This window comes from Pan troglodytes, chromosome 3, assembly GCF_028858775.2.
Source record: "Pan troglodytes isolate AG18354 chromosome 3, NHGRI_mPanTro3-v2.0_pri, whole genome shotgun sequence".
In the NCBI taxonomy this organism is placed as follows: domain Eukaryota; kingdom Metazoa; phylum Chordata; class Mammalia; order Primates; family Hominidae; genus Pan; species Pan troglodytes.
In genome coordinates, this window is record NC_072401.2 from 124,721,871 (window position 1) to 124,747,564 (window position 25,694).

The window sequence follows — 25,694 nt, forward strand, 5'->3', positions numbered from 1 at the left end:
AGCTCAGTCTCCTCTTCCAGTGTCCATTAATCAATCAACCAACACTTTTAAAGCATCTAGTATGGATTCTGTGAACTGTGGGGAAGTAAGGGCATGGTGTCTGCTTTTAAGGTATTTATGGGTTATCTGGGGAGATGGATATATGAGTGTAAATCATGACAGTAGTTAGCATGTATTGGGGATGCATTGAGTACTTCCCGTGTGCCAGGCGCTATTCCTCCTAACAACCCCATCGGGTAGGTACTATATTATCATCTCCATTTCACAGACGTTTTAGAGAGGTCACTCTCCCCAGGTCACATAGTGTGCAGCAGTCAGGTTATGATGCAGATCTGTCAGACTCCAGAGGAACTAGCAGCCTGTGCATGCCCCAATCAGGTTCTATTCAGTGAAGGTGAGCGGCCGGTTTCATTCTGCCTCAGTTCTCCTTGCCCTCTCTCTGAGAAGCAGGGATACTGTCGAGGGTCACATGTGAGAACTTTCATCAGCCACCGTTGCCCCCAGGTACCCTACAGAAGTTCTGTTTCTTCCCCTTCCTCTGTTCTGTCCTCAACAACGCGTCCCATTTAATTTCTCCTTAGACAATGTTTATCTTATGGCATACACTTTGTCCTCTCCTTTGTGGTTTTATAATCCAAGTGGAGAGAAGAGACCTAATTTGAAACAGATAAATATCAAAGCAGAACTTCACCTTGTTGAAATCGGTCTTGATCTTCTCTGAAATCCTTTCTTGAATGATTCACTGAAGAAAGTGTCTTCAATGATGCATTCATCCTCTGATTTACATAGAGTAGTGACTTTCCTTACATGCACTCAGGTAGAATCAAGGTTTTCCCAGTACCCTTTGGCGGGTCTGACGGCATAGGCATCTTCAGCTCAACTTGCCACATATGGTTGTTGAACTCCCTCATGATGACTAAAGAACCAAACTTGCCTGGTTTTTCCAGGCAAGGCAACATTTTGATATTTTTTAATAGTGTGAACACCTGCCAATAGGATTTTATGAGTATCATGAGGAGACGCATCCTCTGACCTGGCATATAATCTCACTTCTCTGGATGCTGGGCTAATTACATCAGCTCTGCTGGGCATGGGTCTAAATTGGAAATGTTCTGGTGTTTGAAAAATTCCAGATTGATAGGACTTAACCCCAAGATGCCTTATGATGTATCCCTAGTTACCCTAGTTGGCAGAAATTGAAAAGGCCTGGAAATCCCTATTTACTATAAGTCCCTCTTCTCTTAACTGGAAAGATGGGCATTGGAAGACCTGCTACTAAGTTTTACTTTGATTGAGCACCTCTCTTGGCATCATTTATTACTAAAAATAATGGAAAAGACAGAGTAGGTATTGGGAAGCCTGTTTTCTAGTTCTAGGCCTGCTACTAACCAGCCTTGGACCAATTATACCCACTTCCACCCATGTGAGCCTCAGTTTCCTCACCTATAAGGAAATAAAATAAGATTTGGACCAGACCTGTGGTTTTAAAATCAGAGTACCCTGCTGTTTAAAAATCTTTTACATCTGGAGTTTTGTGTAAGGTTTTAGTTTACCGTTCACTGATAAACACTGTCATAAAGCCCCTGCTCTAGAGGCTTGCTGAGGTCCTGTTCCTCTTCAGCTTGAAAGATCTGCAATTCTATTAACACAGTTGGTGATAGCCATGTGCCTTGGGAATCACAGTTGTTTCATTTGGCTAGATTATTAATTGCAAGAGGAAAAGGAGTGGAAGACAAGATTGGAAATGAAATTTAAGTCCAGATTTGGGATTGCTATGGTGCTGTGAGACCAGGAATCTGGGCATTGTTTCATTGGAATTTGGGAGCCACCAATGATTTTTGAGAGCACAATTTTGTCAGTTATGTTTTACATGCAGCTGTGAGTACAGGGACCTGAGAAATAGTGGCTGAAGTACAGATGAGTTATTCTCATGTACAAGACTCTGGAGTTGGGCAGTTCAGAGCAGGTGTGTCAGCTCCATGCAGTCATGCAGGGATCCAGGCTTCTCCTATTTTTCTGCTTTTCTGTTCTAGTGGAACAGGCTTTAATCTTCAGTTACCTCATGGTCTGAAATGACTGCTAGACCGACCCACCATGCTTGCATTGCAGGATAGAAGAAGGAGGAAGAAGGCTGGGCGTGGTGGCGCATGCCTGTAGTCCCAGCTACTCAGGAGGCTGAGGCAGGAGAATCGCTTGAACCTGGGAGGCAGAGGTTGCGATGAGCTGAGATTGCACCATTGCACTCCAACCTGGGCAACAAGAGTGAAATTTCATCTCAAAATAAAAAAGTTATCATTATTATTATTTTTACATTTCATTGGCCAGAATGTGAGTCACAATATAGATGTTATTATTTATTTTATTTATTTTTTGAGACAGAGTCTCGCTCTGTCGCCCAGGCTGGAGTGCAATGGCACAATCTTGGCTCACTGCAACCTCTGCCTCCCAGGTTCAAGTGATTCTCCTGCCTCAGCCTCCCGAGTAGCTGGGATTACAGGCATGTGCCACCATGCCCAGCTAATTTTTGTATTTTTAGTAGAGACGAGGTTTCACCATGTTGGCCAGCCTGGTCTAGAACTCCTGACCTCAGGTGATCCACCCACCTCGGCCTCCCAAAGTGCCGGGATTACAGATGTGAGCCACCGCACCTGGCCAATATAGACTTTATTATGAGCAGCAGTGTGACTCAGTTGAAAGTAAGAGTTCTGTTCTGGGGTCTCCCATACAGGTGTGAAATGACTGGAACTCAGCTCTGGATTCATTTATTCAGTGGCAGTAGATGGAAAACTATGGTCTACCTGGAGGGAATGAGGGCCTGAAATGGAGTGACCATGGGAACATGGGTAGGTTACAGAAGGGAAAGCCAATGCAGAGGAGGGCCGACAGGATTCTCCAGGTGTGATGGGATTTGCCAGCTGGCGTGAGGGAGTGGGAGGATACAAAAATCACACCTAGCTTGGGAACCATGTGAAGAGGATGCTGGTGATGCCATTGACTAAAGTAAGGACGTTGGAGTTTTAGGAAAGAAGGTAATGAATTAGGTTTTGGACATGTTGAGTTTGTCCAACAAACTGCAGTTTATTTGCACCAGGACTGGAGCTTGGGGAAGTTTGTATTGTACATTTCTAAGTAAATATAAAGTTGACCTTTTTTTAATCTTAATGTGTCAGATGCTTTATTGGGCTTCATAAGTTGTTACTTAGGGGACTCTGTTAATCATAATGGAGTAAGGCAATAGGTTTACCTTTTCTCTTCTCTGCTGGACCCAAACTCCAGAGAAATTCTTTCCCACCATTGGGCTTAAGGATCCTGAGAGTCATGACAAAGATGATGTTCCAGGAAAATGCCTATTTCTTAAAAGGACTTTTGCCCAGAATACCTATGTGTTCTTCCACCCCAATGAGCTCAAATGTGAACAAAGCAGAAAGCTCTTCAATTGTAGTCCAGAGGCATTTCTTAGTAGCATCCCTTATTTCCTTTTTGCTCTGAGCCTCAACCTGGCTCCACTTGATCTTTCCTGTCTTGGACCCATTGTTTGAGTGCAACAGACTAAGTGAGGGCTGCCCCATGTATTAAAGAGGGATGTAAGTAGAGAGTCATAGTCAGCATCCCTAGATCCAGGAGAAAAGCTTATAATGGAAATATGGAAGTGAGGGCGAAATTGGATGGGGCTTGGGGACACATAGCAAGGTTAATAGTAATGGTGGTCAAGAGACTAAGAATTAAGGCAAGGGCTCTTGAGCTCTGGCAGCAGACTTTAAGTCCATGAACATGGGGCATTATGGAGAAAGCTTCTAGTGTATCTTGCCTAGGTAAAAGCAGCTCCTTAAGTGAGAAAATCTGGGTCAGATAATCCCAAGGAAAGGCCTCAAAAAAGACATGTTCAGCAAGAGAAGAGAGAGTAGTCTCTGCCCAGTCTGTGTGTAATGTATAGTGTTAGTTACTAGTATGCCTAGATAATAACACTATAGATCCTAGATACTAACACTATAGATCCAATGTAGGTTGGATAGCCTTTTCCTTCAGAGTTTTGAAGGCATTCAAATTTTGCTTGCCTGATGTTGTTCACTTGCCTGATGGCTCCAGGTATTGCTGCTGAGGGGTGGGATAGCAATCTGACTACTTGTCCTTTATTTGTGGCCTTTTTTCTCTTTCAGAAGCTTCAGGACCATCTCAATTTGACATGGAAGTGCTTTGCTGTAAATCTTTTATTATTAATTATACTTTCCACCTAATGGACCCTCACTCATATCTCTTAGGTATGGGGAACTTTCTTTTTTTTTTTTTTTGAGACAGAGTCTTGCTCTGTCGCCCAGGCTGGAGTGCAATGGTGTGATCTCGGTTCACTGCAACTTCTGCCTCCTGGGTTCAAGCAATTCTGCCTCAGCCTCCCAAGTAGCTGGGATTATAGGCGTGTGCCACCATATCCAGCAAATTTTTGTATTTTTCGTAGAGACAGGGTTTTACCATGTTGGCCAGGCTGGTCTCGAACTTCTGACCTCAGGTGATCCGCCTGCCTCGGCCTCCCAGAGTGCTGGGATTACAGGCATGAGCCACTGTGCCTGGCCTGATGGGGAATTTTCTCACATTATTTCTTTGATAATTTCTTCCATGATATCGTCTTGTCTCTCTTTCTGGGAATCCTGTTAGTCACATGCTGCATCTCCTAGACATTTTTTTTCTCCAAATTTTCATCCCTTTTCCTTTTATTCTGAGGATCTTAGTATTGCCTTCTCTACAAGGCAATTAATTTTTTTAAGTTGCCTTATAAATGCAATTTTTCCCCCTATTGTTATCAGAAGGATGGCTATGGTCCCCCACGAGTGGAGATGGGAATTGGAAAGTTTGATTTGGAAGCATTCTGAATTTTCCCCTCACTTGTAGCTAGTCATCACCCACATGGTTCTAGTTTTCCATGTGATTTGACACAACTGAAGTTCAGTGGCTCCTTGGATTGCTGAAATGAAATGGAGGCCTTCTTTGCAACCTGAGCTCTTCTAGCTTTCTGTTTCTCTGTGTCTTAGAACAGAAGTTCATGTTTTGGGTCAGTAACGTAAGTAAGAAATTGAAGAAGTAGATGATTACAGATGAATAACCTGTTGTTAGTAGTGTACATAGGGTGGTTTTAGATCTATGTAGATCATGATGATTTGGTTGTGTGGCTTCGGCAGCCAACCACCTAAATTACTTGAATGAAGCTTCTTTCCTGAAAGGAGCTTGGATTCATCTGAATTTCAGAGTACTTTCATTTGAATATCCTGTCAGCATAATTCAAATTTTAAAATGCTTGCTTGGGTATTGTATTTTTTAAATAGAATTTTAGCATTTAACAACATAAACCAAAATAATCTTCTCCTTCCACCTCTCCACTGAACCTGTAGAGAGTCAAGGCCTTGTCTGAGTCCTGTGTTCTTGCCCTCCCTGTGGCTGCTGGTTCTAACCCAACTCCAGCCCCTTAGCAAGTGCTCTCCTCCTTTGAGCCTGTGCTGCTATTACACACCAGGCTCGCCCATTTCCTAGGGTGTCTCTTGCTGCCTTCCATCCCCCTCCACTTCACCCTAACCCTCTTCCTCTTTCTCGCACTCTCTCATTTGGTGTTTCTCAGTGGGGTTTGTGGATGTCCCGCATCAGAACCACCTGGGGTCTGGCCAGGCCGACTGGATCTGAACCTCTGGGGAAGGGGTGGGAGCTGCAGAGGGGTCTGCTTGTTTTTCAAGCCCTCCTGGAGATTCTCTCACTCACCAGAGTTCGAGAGGCACTGCTCTAATTTTTTTTTTCTTCTTTTAGAGGCTGGGTCTCACTATGTTGCTTAGGCTGGTCTTGAACTCCTGGCCTCAAGCTATTGTCCGGCCTCAGTCTCTGAGTGGTTGGGATTACAGGCAGAACAACTGTGCCCGGCTCACACTGCTCTAATTCCTGATACCCACCCAGCTAAGTTCCTGATTCTGCTTTACACCCTTTGCCCTTTCTCTTAGGGAGTTCATACTCTCCAGCAGGCTTTGTTCTTCTGCTACCCAGAGGCCCCCCTCCAGCTCCCACCTCTTATCTAGCATCCAGCCTTCTATTTGCAGTTATTCCCAGGGAATCTCCTGCATGCTGGGTGTGACCACCCACACTTGTTATCTCTTGGAACAACATCCCCAGGAGGTAGGTATTTTTCTACCAGGTTATTTTGTAAATGAGGACATAGAGACTAAGAGGGATATATGTATGGTGATATTTGCTTTGTTAGAGGGAATAATAATAAATGTACATTGAATACTTGGATGAGAGAATGATTCACCTTGAATATACTATCTTTGTAGACTTGATATGAAACTTGGGTTTGTTGTTCTTTCTTACCTTACTTCTACTAGAACCACTGGGAGGCAGGAGAGGGGGAGAGAGATGAAAAATGCTGTGCAAAAGTTCTGCATTAACAATGAGAATAAAAAACCTGTGGGAACCTCCCTCAAAAATGACAGGGCTAACCAGGAGTGCCCTAACTGCAACTTTGCCCAATAGCATTTTTTTTTTTTTTTTGAATTGTGTGGTGTTCATTGACTGTTGATTATTACAGAACTGGGTCAGTTGGAGGTCAGGGAGGCAGGGAAGGGGTAAGCTGTGGGCTGAGAGATGAAACAAGCGGTTCTACCAATCCATGTGAAACCTTTAGGGAGAATGTAGGGCTTTAAAAAACACATTTGGGAAATTTTCTTTATAAAATTATCAGAAGAGTAGATCACTGCCCTGTTTACACTTTGCATATGTAACAATACAAATGTAGAAAAATAACCCATTATGAGAAAGCAGTGAAAATAATTGCACATTAAGAGAGTTAGGTCACTGCTGGCCAGATCTGGCTATGATTTGCATCAGTTTTAGTTTTTCCGAAAGGAATGTTTGATCCAACAGAAAATGGGCTTTGAGTGTGCCGGAGCTCCTCTTTCTTCTCTTGCCCCCTCCTCTTCCCAGGTTGACGATGGATCCCCCAAGGCACTTGTTGCTTCCTCCAAAGGAGCTCCCCATTACAGCTGGAAGAGAGGCTTGTTTGTCCAGCTGTCTAACCTTTAGTTTTATCTGCCTCTTGTTGACCTCTTAGTTTTATAATGAGTCAGTTTATTTGCTTGTACAAATTGAGTTTTCTTAGAAATATAACAGTTAGAAAGAGGCCAATGTTTTGTTTCCCCTTATGAAGGAGAAGTAGCTATGGGACCGGGCACGGCTGAGGCTGTTCATTCCATGACAGTCCCTGTTGTTGGTTTATTTTAGTACCACGTAGTGAAGCCTTGTGGGCAGAGAAATATTGTCTCCCTTGTCGGAGGTAGAAATATCTGCAGGGTTTACAAGCTAATTACTTCTCGATTCCCTGGGAGTTCTAAGAATTTGCTTAGCAACTGGCCTGACCAGTCTCCCCCTAGCTGCCCCCCAACATGACTACACTTACTGGTGGGGCTGATGGAGCAGTTTTCGAACTAAACAAGGATTAAGCATTTTGTGAAAATGGTGCCAGTCTTTTCCTCGATGGGACCTGAGCCTGTAACCTAGTCCAACAAAACGAGGGAGAACAAGCCAAAAAAAACCTTTTTAAGAAACAACACAGGCAGTAGGAAATCATACTGGTCAGGGCTTGTTTTCCTGGCGTGGGGCCTCATTCCAACCTGTTGCAATCAGCTCTAGAGTGTCTATAGGGACACCCTGGTGCAGGGGCCCCGCGGACGAAAGGAACTTTTACATTTCTGTTTGACTGGGCTGCTTGCCAGGGACTAAGTTCAAAGTGCAGTTTCCAGTAATTTGCTGAGACTTCTCTGTGGGTTTGATAGGCCAGGACAGAAGCCTGCAAGCCGAAGTAATATTTCCTGATTTCTGTCATTCCTTAGGAAGAGAAGGAAGGTTGTTGAGGGACTAGGGATTGGAGACTTTTGTTGGCTCTGAGAGCAGATTGGACCCCCACTTCCCCCTGTCGACCCCAGCCCCTTCTCCTCAATCCCGTCTAGGGCCATTGGCAGCCTGGCACTAGATGGAATCACACGGGCTCCCTCTCAGAGCAAACGTGAGGTATGCATTCCATGAGCCAGCGAAAGCCTGCATTGATTTACTGCATGCTAGCATTATTTGGAGCTATAAAGTTGTCGAGTAATGGCAATATGTTCTTGTTTTCTCATATCTGTAGGATGAAAGTGAACATTTTTATAATCCTTCTCTCCTCACCACATTTAGTTCCTGGTGTTAAACATGTGGGCTTGATTAAAGGGGAAAAAGAACTACAAAAAGTTAGATTTTTACATTCTACTTACAATGCCTCGTTCCCTCAACCATCCCCTTCCCAGAACACTGATGGCAAGGCCCACATTCTTGTCATTTCCTCTTTGTCTCTCCCCTTCTCCCTGCCCTGTGTCTATCAGAGGACTCGATGCATAATAATTCAAAATGAATCTTTATTAAATGAAGGGGTAGGTAGTGGTGGAATCTCACTTCAAAGAAGGGTTGGGTAGAATGATATCGTTTCTATGTCTTGTAGAGGCTCACAGGAATAGTGCTTTATTGATTTTGATTACAACTGCTTTTCTACAGCAAGAAATTGTGTTGCAAAAATGTTTGCTGTGGTCCCCATATCAGTCACTCTTTACATGGAAAGGACTCAGTTGAGCATGAAAGACATTAGGAATTGGGGAGAGAACAGAGAGGTAGTGGAGCACAGCTGAACTCTCCAAGATTCTTTAGCCCTGTCATCAAGTTGCAGTCACCTTTTATTATGATCACTCACTACCTCAAACATCTGTATACCCAAACCAAAGCGAACCCCAGGAATACACAAAGAGGGTGGCGTAAAAGGGGTAAATAGCCTGTAGGAGTTACTTCCTTCTTCCCCGACAAAGTTCCTTGACTTACTTCCTTAGTTCTCCTGCAATATACTTTTCATTCGCTAATGTGCCTCTGAAAGACTGACTATATGTGCTGCTTTTCCTCTAGCCTGGAAACCGAATTATAGCAATTTAACATTATAACATAATTCTACTGCAATAAAGCAATTTGGGGCTGGTGGTAGTGATGGAGTGGATGTTGGCGGCAGTGGGAGCAGATAATTTATTAGAAGGGAATTTTTCTGCATCTGTTTAAGAAATGCCAGGATAAAGCCATGTTAGTATGAAATCTTATTTAAATATTTTTATTTGAGGATTGGAACCATGTGAAACCATCTATATATGTATCTATGTGATGCCAAAAGAACTAGTTAAAGGTTTTAAAAAAGGAGACTTTTTCATTATTTGAACTTGTATTACACAAATAATGGTTTATGTACTTAATTGGCTTTTAAAAAACCTACATGAATGAATTGACTATTTGCTTTTTACAATGTGAAGTTAAAAAACGAGTCTCAGCTAGGTGCAGAGTGAGCCTGTAGTCCCAGCTACTTGGGAGGCTGAAACAGGAGGATTACTGGAGGCTAGGAGTTTGAGGCTGCTGTGATCGTTCCTATGAATAGCTACTGCATGCCAGCTTGGGCAATATAGCGAGACCCTGTCTAAAAAAAGTCTCAAATATTTATTAATCTTTAGCTATGAAAAAAAAAACTGTGACAAATTGTCTATAAAACCAAGCACCTAGCTGACTCTGTAGGTAGGTTTCAGGGAAAAGGAGAGCAAAGAAAGATGAATTTAAAAATTATACTTGGCCGCTGATGGTCCACACCATGGTGTAATGAAATTGGGTAATTTAGATTCTTGAGTAAAGACAATTTTCTCATCATCAGACAGGTCTCTTGGGGAGGGACATGGATTTCCCAACATATATCTGACTACTACACATCTCTGTTCAAAAGAATACAGACATCTATCTGCAAAAGATCGTGGCCTTAAAATTGGTTTAAAGCATGTATTCCTGCCAGTTCCTGTATGTGCTCGTGATTGGGGGATAAGATTAACTGCATCCTGCCTCCTATATCTATAATGTTAGGCATTTGACATTTATGGAGATAACATTGGCAGCTTCATCTGTTCATAAGGCATCCTAAAGGTCCATCATATTATAATTTGCAATATCCATGGCACCCAAAACTCTGAAATTTCATCTTGTGTGTGGCAGCAAGCCCTTGTGCAGTGAATAAACTACCCAGCCACCTTAGTGGTCACACCTCAGCACGGCTGTTGTTCTTCACACATCCTGATAGATGCAGCCAGTACTCTGCTGGCGTGATCAACATTTGGTTCCTTTGTGAAAAGTGACCTCTAAACAAAGTCACTTGAGACTTTCTTCGATGGAAATGACAAATGAAGGCTGAAGATATGAAAGTTCTTAGTGAGAAAATATTTTTACACACTTTTAAGTTCTGTATTTTAAATTTCATTAACTTATTAACAGGCCTAAGGCTGGGCACAGTGGCTCACACCTGTAATCCCAGTGCTTTGGGAGGCCAAAGTGGGAGGATCGCTTGAGCCCAGGAGGTTGAGACCAGCTTGGGCAACATAGTGAGACCCTCTCTCTACAAAAAATAAGATGTAGCCAGGCATGGTGGCGAGTGCCTGTAGTTTCAGCTACTTGAGAGGCTGAGGTGGGAGGATTGCTTGAGCCTAGAGTTCAAGGTTGCAGTGAGCTATGATTGCATGACTGCTGCACTCCAGCCTGGGTAACAGAGTGAGACTCTGTCTCTAAAAAAAAAACAACAAAAAACAAAAACCTACAGGGTCACTTACACCTAGACTTTTCAAATATACTTTCCTATAAGGAAGAGGATGTTATGTGATAGTGATATTTGAGAATTTGAAAATTTTTATGTTACATCAACTGCTTGGGGTCATACAGTTTTTCTTTTTTGTTATGCTTAGGATATCATGGACCATATTTTTGAAACTATCATGTTGTAAAAAAATTAATAAATATTTTGACTTTTTTTGGGTAAGGACTATCACAGACCTTTAACATTTAAATGATCAGTATTGAAGTGAGTGACATAAACAGTATATTTACAGTAGCACAAAGCTATATGCAGCGGGTAGTAAATGAATGGGTATGTCTTGATTAGAAAAACTCAGAAATGAAAAGCATTAGGAGCCAATTATTCATATTACTAAAGCATTTTCTCTCTGTAGCAGAGGGCTGGCTGCAGGTTGTGTTTCAGGTATGGGTGGCATTTCTTTGGTTCTTTGTTCTGCCAAATCAGTACTGACCACTCCCAAGCAGCCCTTCATTTTTACCCGATATCCAACTCTTCTTTTTCTGTTGGGCTCCTTTCTTCCGATTCAGTGATCTCAAAGCCAGGCTAACAACTGGGTGGGAAGAAGGAGGGAACCAAAATGAAATAAATGCCTTCCCTGTTTTACATACATGATCTCATTTCACCTTCATAAACCCCTCAGAAGTGAGGTACTGATAACACCCCATTTTGCAGATGAAGCTCAGGAATATTAGGTAACTTGCTCTAAGCCACACAGCAAGAATGTAGAGGGATTTACACCCTGGTTTGTGCAGCTATGAGGACGGAGCTCTTGCTCCTTCCCTGCAGCTTCCAACTAGGGGGAATTTAGCCTGTTTGTGATTTGGTGAAGGTCATTTTGTTGCCTTGTCCCTTGTCCCCTTAAGGATGGACCACATTGCTTCATTTTTAGTGACTTTCCCTGATACATTGAAAATATGTTTGAATTAAGGACTATATCTATGGCATAAAGCAAGGAACATCTGATTACTTTTTCCCTGTGACTATGAATGCTAGAGTTCAAGGATCACACAGTAAATGCACTTCCAGCAAAACTTTTTAATGACTGTCACCTTATTCTTTATTTTCAAAATAATCCTCAGATATTTTAGTCAAAAAGCTGTACATGTAGGCTGTAACTAAATTTATCACTATGCTCTTTGTGAAAATTTTTCAATTCAAAGTTTCATCCTCCTCCCCATCCTCAATAAATTTAATACGCCCATTACTTACTAACTGGGGATAGAAATAGCAAGTCATTATGATGTCTGTATTAACATCCAAAGCACACTGGGTTTCTTCCAGGATTTCCATATCTATTATTCTTAAAACATATAACTTTTAAAACGCAAATGGTTTTCCCAAGCCAATTCTCTAATCACAGACATAAATTTCACTCCATTAAGGAAAGGAAACCAGGCAGTATGACTAAAGTTAGGAATATGATCAAATTTCAAGGGAGGAAAAACAAAGATTAGGCATGGAATTCTTTCCATTGCTTTTGCTTGTGAAACATGGTTAAAATAAAACCCTGCCTTCCTGCACACAAAAAACGTGCAGACCTTTAAAGTGAGAGGTTAGATTTAGATATGGATGCTGTCATCCCCTCTCTCTGGATTGGCAGGGTATTCTGCAGAGAAGCCAGGTCTGAGTGCTGCCTCCTTGCTTTTCCTTAGAATGGGTGAAGGGGTCGGGAGACTGGTGAGAGCCAGACAGACGCCTCTCCTGTCTCTTTCTTAGGGTGGTTAGAAGTTATTCAGTTGCATTTTCTCCCATGAAATACCTGTTGCATATTTACGAGTCCTTGAAATAATGACAGTCCCCTAGAACTGGTGATAACCAGGCAGGTCTATAAACAAGGAAAGGGGATGTGATGGGAAAGTCTAACTGCGTAGGCTATGGGTGATAGATTCTGTGGTATTCTTTTGATGGCTACTCCTGAAAATACTTCAGCCTCTCAAGGGTTGTTTTTAATGTTTATCAAGATTTTTCTTTATAGGAGTCCCTTTCAACTTATTAGACTTGCTTCCTTGCTGTTTTCTAAAAATTAAATGTGATCCACTATCTTTAAGAAATGTTAACTCTTCCACTGTCTGTACTAAGAACATGAGACAAGACCATTCTCTACCCCCCCGACTTATCGACAAGCAGCAAGCACATACATTTCTTTGAGAGTGTTCAGTGAGATGCACATTCTTGATTTCATATATATATATATGTATAGAAAATGAGATTTACCTTGTAGCTGATATACATTTATGTTGAATTTGAAATAGGTCAGTATAGTTATTGAGAAGGAAGAATTTTTTCAAGTTCTCTTAGTATCATAGAAGGAAGACAAAAAAAGTTTATTTAAAAAAATCTATATTTCTGGCCAGGTGCCATGGCTCATACTTGTAATCCTAGCACTTTGGGAGGCTGAGGCGGGTGGATTGCCTGCGCTCAGGAGTTTGAGATCAGCCTGGCGAACATGGTGAAACCCCATCTCTTCTAAAATACAAAAAATTAATGGAGTGGTGGCACGTGCCTGTAGTCCCAGCTACTTGGGAGGCTGAGGCAAGAGAATCACTTGAGCCTAGGAGGTGGAGGTTGCAGTGAACTGAGATTGTGCCACTACATTCCAGCCAGGGCAACAGAGCAAGACTCTGTGTCCAGAAAGAAAAAGAAATAATAATAAAATCTGTATTTTTATTGTTGGTAGAAATGAGAATTATTAAGCCTTTTGGAAAGCAAAGTAACAATAATTATTAAAAACTGAAAATATATCCTTTCAGCCTAGCAATCTCATATTTGGAGGTCTGTATCATATTAAAAATATCTATAGTTATTACCAAGTGGCTGCCTATATTGCATTACCCTATTTTAACTCTCTGTATATGACTTACCATTATCTCCTATTTTTCATATTCTTCATTTATTCCCTCATTTGTTGATTGATTCATTCATTTATTGTCTTCCCACCAGAATGTGAGCTCTGTGAAAACAAGGACCTCATCTGTCTTATTCATCACTGGAACTCCAGCATCCAGAATAGTCCCTGGCACTGATGAGGCATTCAGTAAATATTAGTTGAATGAAAGAAATAAAAACACCCATAGATCAGGATGTATGACCAAGGATATTTATTGCAGCAGTATTATGGTGGCAAAAATCCAGAATCAAAGAGAATGTCCATTAGTGAGGGGCTGATTAGGACCTACACCACTACTGGGCTAAGCAGTGTGGCACAATGGTTAATGGTATGGCTTTAGTGTCGGATGCCTGGGCTGTAATCCATTTCTGTGTTCATCTTAGACATACAATGAATGGTCCTGGGAAAGATGTTTAGCCCCTGTGTCTTAGTTTTCTCATCTATAAAACGAGGACAATAATGACACCAATCTCATAAGGTTTTGTGAGACTCAAATGAAATGATATAGGTAACATATGTGGGAACAGTGCCTGGCACATTGTAATTCAATAAATAATAGTTATTCTTACCTCATGAAATAGTAAAGAGAATGACTTAAAAATCACTTGGAGGCATTTTCATGGTGCATAAGTTAGTGGCCAACACACAATGTAAAGCACATGTATTGCATGTTGCTTTTGTAAATCTGACACTGATAATAAAATAATCTCATATATATGTATATGATTGCTGTGTTTATAAGAGCATAAATTTATGGAAGATATATATTAGGTATATCAATCTGGGTGTGGGAAGAGAGTTTGCAGCAAATCTCATGTCTGTTACCTTAATCTTCTCCTGTTTTGGAAAGATGAACTCAAATCTGAGGGATTATATGAACCAAAGGTGCTGTAAACATAGGCAAATGGACCACAAAATTCTTGAAAATTGGAGAGAAGGGAATATAAATACCTATATCCACAGATGATTCAGCCATAGGAGACTATATGGACCCCAAATCTAGAAAAAGTTTTAAAATACCACTTTACAGCTGGGAGAGGTGGCTCACACCTGTAATCCCAGCACTTTGGCAGGCCGAGGCCAGTGGATCACCTGAGTTCACGAGTTCGAGGCCAGCCTGGCCAACATGGTGAAACCCCATCTCTACTAAAAATACAAAAAATTAGCTGGGGGTGGTGGCAGCCACCTGTAATCCCAGCTACTCAGGAGGCTGAGGCAGGAGAATCGCTTGAACCTGGGAGGCGGAAGTTGCAGTGAGCCGAGATTGCGCCATTGCACTCCAGCCTGGACAACAAGAGTGAAACTCCATCTCAAAAAAAAATTAAAAAATATAAAATAAAATACCACTTTACTCATGTCAAAGCATCGTTCAAAAACCGCTATTCCATATCACTTATAAAGTCGAAATTCTTTAGGTTGGTCTTCAAGAGTCTCAATACCTGTGCTGACTCTCCCACAATTTCTTTAAACCAGCTCTGCCTTGGCAGTGTAGACCTCCCATTGTCAACTAAAAATCTATCTTCACCTTTGTTCATGCCTTTCTCCCTCCTTTTTTGGAATCTTACTCATCCCTTAATCCTTGGCTTAAGTCCATCTCCTCTGAAAGGATGTTTGAATCACCCTAATCTTCAGGGATTTCTTTACCTACGTGCCTGTGTTCTACTAAATATATCATTATGGATGGACGCTGTGCCTGGTCACTTAGCACTTACCATGTGCTCTCTTAAACAGCCATTCATCTCCGTATGCAAATTTTCCTCCTTTCTTCAACTGGCAGACTTCTTGAGGATGAGGCTCATGACTTTTCCTTCCTTGTATTTCCACAGCTCCCAACATGTTCCTTGGATATAGCTGGCATGCAGTGAATATTTGTTGATGGATAGATATTTATAGCTGTTTTCTTGAAAACTGTAAGTATATAGTTATCCCATGATTAATGGATGGGTTGGAGCCCTTTAGTAGAAACCAATTTATTTGCATACAAGCTTATCTATCTAGATAAGAATGCTCTGCCTAAGTATGGAAAAAACTTGAAGAGCATTTCAAATCCTCAAAAATGTGTGTGCACTCAGTGATATGAATCCACATTTGCCATAAGCAGGATGAATGAAAAATGAAACTAAATGAGATATTTACATTTTTGAGAACTGGAAACAGTGAAATATTCATAAAGTTCATAGTAGTTAATACTTACTTGACTTTTATTATAAGCTATCTAAATACTTTATATATATTAACTCATTTAATCCTTAAAAAACCTTTAATTTTTAAAAAATTTAAAAAATTAGCCCACATTCAATGACCTATCTATTTTTAAAATGTTTTTGAGATAGGGTCTCACTCTGTCACCCAGGTTGGTGTGCAGTGGCACAGTCATGACTCACTGTAGCCTTGACCTCTTGGGCCCAACCATCTTCCTACCTCAGCTTCCCAAGTAGCTGGTACCACAGGTGTATGCCACCATACCTGGCTTATTACATTTTCTTTTTTGTAGAGACTTGGCTTCCCTATGTTGCCCAGGCTGGTCTCCAAATCCTGAGCTCAACTTATCCTCCCACCTCAGCTTCCCAAAGCATAGGGATTACAGGTGTGAGCCACTGTGCCCGGCCGTAGAGACACTATTATTAGTTCCATTTCACACAGGGTGCAACACAACTGACCTAGCTCCTACTTGTACCTATGAGTTTCTTTAAGCTGTTTAATTGAAATACAAATAATCTGATGATTTTTGATTTGTAATTTAACCTATATAACTACATCTGCACAAAGGACAAAACCCATACATCCAAGTGTTTTGTAAATGAAAGACTATGATTCTGCTTAAGGTGAGATTTAAAACTAATGAACTTGGTTTAAAGAAAAATTAATAAACATCACCCCCCAAAAGTTCTCTGCAGACATCTTCTAAAGAAACTATTTACATTTGATCTGAGAATTCTGTTACTGCCTTTCTTTTAGAGTGTTTTAAAAAGTCAATCTATGCTTTTTAAAATAAATTGTCTCCATTATTAATAGTTACATCTGGTTTTAAACCAGAGACAGCTTTATTGTGCATTTCATTCAAATGATCTTGTCTGTAAGTATGATTTTACCCTCAAAGGCTGAAGACTTAGCCGTTAGCAAAAGGTGCTCCAAATAATTTTCTAATAGTCTCTAAAGAGAATTTTAAGACAAGAGTTCCAAAAATGTTGTCAACATTATGTTATCTAAATTCTGGGAAGACCAAGTGATTCTTCAAGGTCATACAGCGATTCAGGAACAAAGACAGTGTAAGAATCTAGCTAGGGCTTTTGACTCCTGTCCACTGTGTTTTCTGCTAACCAACACAACCACTAGAGGTCTCAGCGAGATACTTATGGGCTGCCCCCTAAAGGTGGTGGTAAGAGAAGAAACCCAGCGGTTTCATGGGGAGTACAGATAAGAATGTGACATTGACCTGAAGCCTCTACTGGGAGCAGCAGAGAGTGTCAAAATGTTGAGCATTGAAAGATTGACCAGTCTTCGTAGTCTTATTTAGCTGTTGTGTGTGAGAGAAGGAAGTTGTTGGATTTATATTGTGCTCCTCATTGAGAAGTAATAATGATTTCTCATGGGCCAGTCTTACGGGTTTGAATGCCCAGAAATTCTAAGTCAGGGTTTCAACCAATTTTGTGGACCCTGAACACTATAATAGCTAGCATTTAAGTGTCTACTATATGTCAGGAATTGTTTTAAGTACCTTACATACATTACTTCACTTAATCTTCATAACAACCCATTGAAGTAATGACTTTGTATCACTCCTATTTTATAGATAGGGAGGCTGAGTTACAGAGAGGTTTCACAACTTGCTTTAATTTGCTCAAGGTTATATGGCTATTAAATAGTTGAATTGGGATTCAAACCCAGGCAATTTGGCTTCAAAGCCTAATCAATTAAAAATTTATTATTAGTAATAAAAATTTCAAACATACATAAAGGTAGGAGAATAGTGCAATGGACCTCCCCATTTACCCATCTCCCACACTGACAGCAATCATTAACTCATGGCCAATCTTATTTTATCTATATTTCTACCTACTTCCCTGGTTGCCCAGCCCCTTTCCTGGATTATTACACACACACACACACACACACACACACACACCCCTACACCCCTTTTTTTGGTCATTATTTCAATAGTTTTTGGGCTACAGGTAGTTTTTGGTTACATGAGTAAGTTCTTTAGTGGCAATTTCTGAGATTTTGGTGCACCCGTCACCCGGGCTGTGAACACTGTACCCAATTTGTAGTCTTTTATCACTCACCTCTGCCCCACTCTTGCCCTCAAGTCTCCAGAATCCATTATATCATTCTTATGCCTTTGCATCTTCATAGCTTAGCTCCCATTTATAAGTGAGAACATACGATATTTGGTTTTCCATTCCTGAGTTACTTCACTTAGAATAATAGTCTCCAACTCCATCCAGGTTGCTGTGAATGCCATTATTTCATTCATTTTTTATGGCTGAGTAGTATTCCATTATCTATCTATCTATCTATCTATCTATCTATCTATCTATCTATCTCACATTCTATTTATCCACTGGGTGGTTGATGGGCATTTAGACTAGTTCCATATTTTTGCATTTGCAAATTGTGCTGCTATAAACATGAGTGTGCGAGTGTCTTTTTCATGTAATGACTTCTTTTCTTCTAGGCAGATACCCAGTAGTGGGATTGAGGGATCAAATGGTAGTTCTACTTTTAGGTCTTTAAGGAATCTCCGTCCTGTTTTCCATAGTGGTTATACTAGTTTACATTCCCACCAGCAGTGTAAAAGTGTTCCTATTTCATCACATTCACACCAACATCTATTATTTTTTGATTTTTAAATTATGACCATTCTTGCAGGAGTAGGATGGTATCTCATTGTGGTTTTAATTTGGATTTCCCTGATAATTGGTGATGTTAAACATTTTTTTCCTATGTTTGTTGGCCATTTATATATCTTGTTTTGAGAATTGTCTAGTCTTAACCTTTGCCCACTTTTTGATGGGATTATTTGTTTTTTTTCTTGCTGCAGATTCTGGATATTAGTCCTTTGTCAGCTTCGTAGTTTACAAATATTTTCTCCCATTCTGTAGGTTGTGTGTTTACTCTGCTCATTATTTATCTTGCTATGCAGAAGCTTTTCAGTTTAATTAGGTCCCAATTATTTATTTTTGTTTTTGTTGCATTTGGCTTTTGGGTTCTGGGTCATGAACTCTTTGCCTAAGCTAGTGTGTAGAATAGCTTTTCCAATGTTGTCTTCTAGAATTTTTACAGTTTCAGGTCTTAGATTCAAGTCTTTGGTCCATCTTGAGTTGATTTTTGTATAAGGCAAGAGGTGAAGATTCAGTTTCCTTCTTCTGCTTGTGGCTTACCAATTATGTCAGCACCATTTGTTCAATAGGGTGTCCTTTCCCCACTTTATGTTTTTGTTTGCTTTGTCAAAGATCAGTTGACTGTAAGTATTTGGCTTTATTTCTGGGTTCTCTATTCTGTTCCATTAGTCTATGTGTCTATTTTTATACCAGTACCATGCTGTTTTGGTAACTGTAGCCTTGTAGTATAGTTTGAAGTTGGGTAAAGTGATGCCTCCAGATTTGTTCTTTTTGCTTAGTATTGCTTTGGCTATGTGGGCTTTTTTTTGTTGTTGTTCTATATGAATTTTAGAATTGTTTTTTCTAGTTCTGTGAACGAAGATGATGGTATTTTGATAGGAATTGCATTGAATCTGTAAATTGCTTTTGTCAGTGTGGCCATTTTCACAATATTGATTCTACTCATCCATGAGCATGGGATGTGTTTCCATTTATTTGTGTCATCGATAATTTCTTTCACCAGCGTTTTGAAGACTTCCTTGTCAAGATCTTTTACCTCCGTGGTTAGGTATATTCCTAAGTATTTTATTTTATTTTATTTTGCAGCTGTTGTAAAATGAATTGAGTTCTTGATTTGTTTCTCAGCTTGCTTGTTGTTGGTGTATAGCAGTGCTGCTTATTTGTGTACATTGATTTTGTATCCTGAAACTTTACTAAATTCATTAATCAGATCTAGGACCTTTTTGTGTGAGTCTTTAGGGTATTCTAGGTATGCAATCATATCATTGGTGAACACTGACAGTTTGACTTCCTCTTTAGTGGTTTGGGTGCCCTTTATTTCTTTCTCTTGTCTGATTGATCTGGGTAGGACTTCCAGTACTATATTGAATAGAAGTGGTGAAAGTGGGCATTGTTATCTTGTTCCAGTTCTCAGGGGGAATGCTTTCAACTTTTCCCCATTCAGTATAATGTTGGCTGTGTGTTTGTCATAGATGAGTTTTATTTCCTTGAGGTATCTCCCTTCTACGCCAATTTTGCTGAGGGTTTTAATCATAATGGGGTGCTCGATTTTGTCAAATACTTTTTCTGCATCTATTGACATGATCATATTATTTTTGTTTTAAATTTTGTTTATGTGATGTATCACATTTATTGACTTGCATGTGTTAAACCATCCCTGCATTCATGGTATGAAACCCACTTGATCATGGTGTGTTATCTTTTTGATATGCTGTTGGATTCAGTTAGCAGGTATTTTGTTGAGGATTTTTATATTTATGTTCATCAGGGATATTAGTCTGTAGTTTCCTTTTTTGTTATGTCATTACCTCACAACACACAGATATTCTGTCATATTATTTATAAATATTTCTGTAAATATTGCTAAAAAGACTTAAAAAGAATCACACTCTTCTTCATAGAATGCACATAATATCTGTATTTCTCCATTTTGTGACATTAGTAGCTTTGATGGTTATTATCTAGATTGGTGGTATTCCATTTTATCATTTCTTCTCCATTTATTTGCTGGAATACTTTCTATTATATTAGCTGTTTGATTATTCTGAGGGACAGTTTGCATAGGGAAGGCCAGATGGATGCTAGATCTATATTGACCCCAACTCCCCCCCCCTTTTTTTTTTTTTTGTGACGGAGTCTCGCTCTGTTGCCCAGGCTGGAGTGCAGTGGCGTGATCTCGGCTCACTGCAAGCTCCACCTCCTGGGTTCACGCCATTCTCCTGCCTCAGCCTCCCGAGTAACTGGGACTACAGGTGCCCGCTACCATGCCAGGCTAATTTTTTGTATTTTTAGTAGAGATGGGGTTTCACCGTGTTAGCCAGGATGATCTTGATCTCCTGACCTCATGATCCACCCACCTCGGCCTCCCAAAGTGCTGGGATTACAGGCGTGAGCCACCGTGCCCGGCCACCAACTCCCTTTTTTAAAACTAGTTTCAGTGAGTTGGTTTCTTAACATTGGCCAAGTCAGTCACTTAGTTTTTAAATGTCATAATGAAGTTATGAATGTTTAAACCTATTTGAATTTATTTGATGCATCTTTTAAAAAATCCATGCTCAAATTGTCTCCAAGAAGCCAGTGGGAGCCTTTTCAAGTTAGGCTTATAAATCTTTCAGTCATCTTCAATAGCTCTCTAATTTTCTGGTATGACAGGATGTTCTAGGCTTATCTTGTACATTTCTGGCCCTAAACCAGAAATTAGCTATTTTTCCAAGGAGCTTGAGTTTCCTTATGGGAAATGGTATTTTTTAGAAACCACAACCTAGATATGACGACTGCTCATTGATACTGAATTGGTTTATGTTTTAGCCTGCCTCCATTCTTTTCTCACTTCCTCCGTTCCTTCCTCTCTTCCTTCTTTTTCTTTCATTTTAAAGAGAAAATAAATGATTAGTTCTTACTGAGAATTACTTACTTGTTTTATCTTTCTGTATAAATTTGTGTCTAATTAATAATTGGTTTAGAATAATATAAAATATTATTAAAATACAATTGTAAAACAACCGTTTGAATTTATTTTGCAGTTCTTTTCATCTTTAGAGTATATACCAATAGGGATGTAGAAATCATTGTCTTTTAAAGTCACTTGAAAAAAATAGGTAGTTAAATTTATTTGCTTCATTTTGCTTTAGCGTTGTAGTGTAGTTATTTTAGATTTATTTAATTTTGTTTTTAAAAATTTAATTATTTTTTAGAATTGACAAGTAAAAATTGTATATATTTATGGTGTACAATATGATGTATATATATTTATGGTGTACAATATGATGTATATATATACACACACATATGTGTGTGGAATGACTAAGCGATTTTAAATAAGCATTACTTCACATACTTATTTTTTGTGGTGAGAACACTTAAAATCTACTTTTAGTAATTTTCAGATATACAATATGTTGTTATTAGCTGCAGTCACCATGACATACAATAGATCTCTTGAACTTATTCCTTCTGTCTAAGTGAAATTTTGTTTCCTTTGACCAGCATCTCCCCAATTTCTCCACCCCTCGGCCTCACTCCTGTTTATATGACTGATTTTTTATACTCTACATGTAAGTGAGGTCATGTGGTATTTGTCTTTCTGTGCCTGGTTTATTTCATTTATCACAATGTCCTCCAGGTTCATCTATGTTGTTGCAAATGAGAAAATTTTCTCTTTTTATAAGGCTGAATTGTATTCCATTGTGTACACATACCGTATTTTCTTTTTTCTTTTTTTTTTTTTTTGAGATGGAGTCTTGCTCTGTCACCCAGGCTGGAGTGCAGTGGCATCATCTCAGCTCACTGCAAGCTCCACCTCCCAGGTTCACACCATTCTCCTTCCTCAGCCTCCCAAGTAGCTGGGACTATAGGCGCCTGCCACCATGCCTGGCTAATTTTTTGTATTTTTAGTAGAGACGGGGTTTAACCATGTTGGCCAGGCTGGTCTCGATCTCCTGACCTCGTGATCCACCCGCCTCGGCCTCCCAAAGTGCTGGGATTACAGGCATGAGCCACTGCGTCTAGCCACATGTACCATATTTTCTTCAGCCATTCACTCTTTGATGCACGCTTACCATGATTCCATGTCTTGGCTATTGTGAATAGTACTGTAATGAACAGGGGCTGACGACATCTCTTCAATATACTGATTTTATGTTGTTTAGATATATACCCCAGTAGTGGCTTGTTGGATCATATGGTAGCTCTATTTTTAATTTTTTGAGGGACCTCCATACTGTTTGTGTATAATGGCTATATTTATTTATATTCCCAACAACAGTACAAAATGGTTCCCTTTTCTCCACATCCTCACCAACACTTAATCTTTCATCATTTTGATAATAGCCTTACTTTTGTTTTAAAGTTATATAAAACAAAGTATATTCAGAGAAGTTGGCCTCCAATCTCTGTCTCCCCTCTCCCATAGGTAATTTTTAAAAACTTCATGGTTTATCTTTCAATTTTATTTTACAGGAGCAAATATGTATAGATACTTGCATCTCATTCACATCTACTTTCTTAGATAAATGTAAGTTTACTATACACATTTTCCTCCACCTTATCTTTTTTAACTATACAATTTATCTCAGCATTCACTGCTTAGCAGCAGGTGCAGCTATCTCTCATCCCTTTTAAGTTGCGTAGTTTATTCAACCAGTCCCCACGTGATGGACATTTGAGCTGTTTCAAGTCTCACTTAAAGATTTCTGTATCTACTGATCAAAGCCTAAAGACATTTACATTGGATAAAAGTCTAATTCCAGCAAAGGGGCAAAATTAGATAAAATGACTTCTACAGTTTGGGTTGTATTCTCTTATTCATCATAGCATGTATAAAATAAGAGAATCTTCTTTGTTCAATAATACCAGGCTTAGGGTAACAACAGTAGGAGAATCAAGGCTATGTGGTTTTTTAACTAGCCAGGTGGTTCTTAGTCCTGAATACTCAGATTGGTGTGTTTCCCTGACCTTAACTTTTCATGTGTAGATGGTAATGTGCTAGGAGTAGCTAAATTTTCAAAAGCTCATATGCTTAAATGACACAAATATTACCAATGGACAGCTGGCCTTTCATATCTTCTGGTTCTGCATCCACACATTCAACCAAATGCAGATTAATGTATTTCCAAAAAAAGAGCCAATAAAAAATACAAAACATAATACACATTTTAAAAAATATGCTTAACAACAATTTACATAGCATTTACATTGTTTTAAGTATTATAAGTAACCTAGAGATGATTTAAATTATATGGAACAATGGAACAGAACCCAGAAGAAAAGCCATACCCCTACAGCCATCTGTTCTTCGACAAAGTTGACAAATATAAGCAGTGGGGAAAGTACTCCCTGTTCAATAAATGGTGCTGGGATAGCTGGCTAGCCATATGCAGAAGAATGAAACTGGACCCCAATTTTCATCATATACAAAAGTTAACTCAAGATGGATTAAATATTTAAATGTAAGCCCTCAAACTATAAGAATCCTAGAAGAAAACCTAGGAAACACCATTCTGGACACTGGCCTTGGGAAAGAATTTATGACTAAGTCCTCAAATGCAATCGCAACAAAACCAAAAGTTGACAAGTGGGACCTAATTAGACTAAAAAGCTTCTGCACAGCAAAGTAAACTATCAATAGAATAAATAGACAACCTACAGAATGGGAGAAAATATTTGCAAACAATGCATCTGACAAAAGTCTGCTATCCAGAATCTGTAAGGAACTTAAATAATGGGACAAGCGAAAACCAAAGAATCCCATGAAAAAGTATGCAAAAGACATGAACAGAGGACACACCAATGGCCAACAAACATGAAAAAATATTCCACATCATGAATTATCAGAGAAATGCAAATCAAAACCACAATGAGATACCATCTCATATGTCAGAACAGAAATTATTAAAAAGTCAAAAAATAACAGATGCTGGCGAGCCTGTGGAGAAAAGGGAGCATTTATACCCTGTTGAGTGGGAATGTAAATTAGTTCAGCCACTGTGAAAAGAAGTTTGGAAATTTCTCAGGGAACTTACAATAGAACTACCATTTGACCCAGCAATCCCATTACTGGGTATATATATTTAAAAAAATTGTTTTACCAAAAAGACACATGCACTCATATGTTCATTGCAGCACCATTCACAATAGCAAAAACATGGAATCAACCTAGGTGCCCATCAGCAGTGGACTGGATAAAGAAAATACCGTACATATACACTGTGGAATACTATGCAACCATAAAAAAGAACAAAATCATGTTCTTTGCAGCAACATGCAGCTGGAGCCCATGACCTTAAGCAATTGAATGCAGGAAGAGAAAACCAAATACCACATATTCTTATTTATAAGTAGAAGGCTAAATATTGGGTAAACATGAACATAAAGATGGCAATAATATATATTGGGGACTCCTAGAGGGAGGAGGCAGGGAGAGGGGCAAGGGTTGGAAAACCATTGACTACTATGTTCACTACCCGGGTGATGGCATCATTTGTACCCCAAACCTCAGCATTACTATTTGGGATCATTTGTACCCCAAACCTCACCAATATACCCATGTAACAAACCTGCACAGGTACCCCCGAATCTAAAATAAAAGTTGCAATTATAAAAAAAAAAGTACATGTGAGGATGTGCATAGGTAATGTGAAAATACTGCCTCATTTTACATAAGGGACTTGGGCAGATTTTGGTGTCTGTTGGGGTCCTGGAACCAATTCCCCACAGATATGTAGGGAGGACTGTACTATTCTTGGCCCCTCTGTTTATTTATCTATTATCTTTTAAATATTTATCTTTTTAAATGTTTATTATCTTTTTAATAAAAATGTCTTTATTATCTTTTAAAGAATGAATCTACCTTTGTGCATTCAAATATCACTTATATGCAAATGACTTCAAAATAATCATCTTCAGCTCAGGGATATCTCCAGGCACCTCCAGCCCAAGACATCTAAAATTAAATGCATCATCTTGTATATTTTGCATACAATGTGAAAACATCTGCCCTATTGTCTATTCCTATTTTCAATAATGGAACCATTCTCCCAGGTTTAAAGCCACTGGTGATATATCCTTATTTATTTATTTAGCCTTTGTGCTATCTAATTTGACCAAGTCTCCTAGGTTAGATATTGATTTACCTGGGCCACATGAAAACTTGGTCATGACAATCATACCCCAAAGACACCTTTTGGAAAAAAGTCTGTAATAGCAGCAATTTGTCTTTGCCATTTTCTCATGGATCACTGTGTCAGATGAAGATATTAAAGGCATAGGG

At 39.5% G+C, this 25,694-nt stretch overlaps 1 long non-coding RNA gene across 1 annotated transcript in view; it reads left to right on the forward strand.

Moving 5' to 3' along the window:
- Positions 1–25,694, forward strand: part of LOC104006192 (uncharacterized) — a 460,140-nt gene that overhangs the window by 57,605 nt on the left and 376,841 nt on the right. The window contains exon 3 of the long non-coding RNA XR_010156687.1: positions 15,410–15,493. This is a non-coding gene — a long non-coding RNA (uncharacterized LOC104006192). The remainder of the gene's footprint in view (positions 1–15,409; positions 15,494–25,694) is intronic.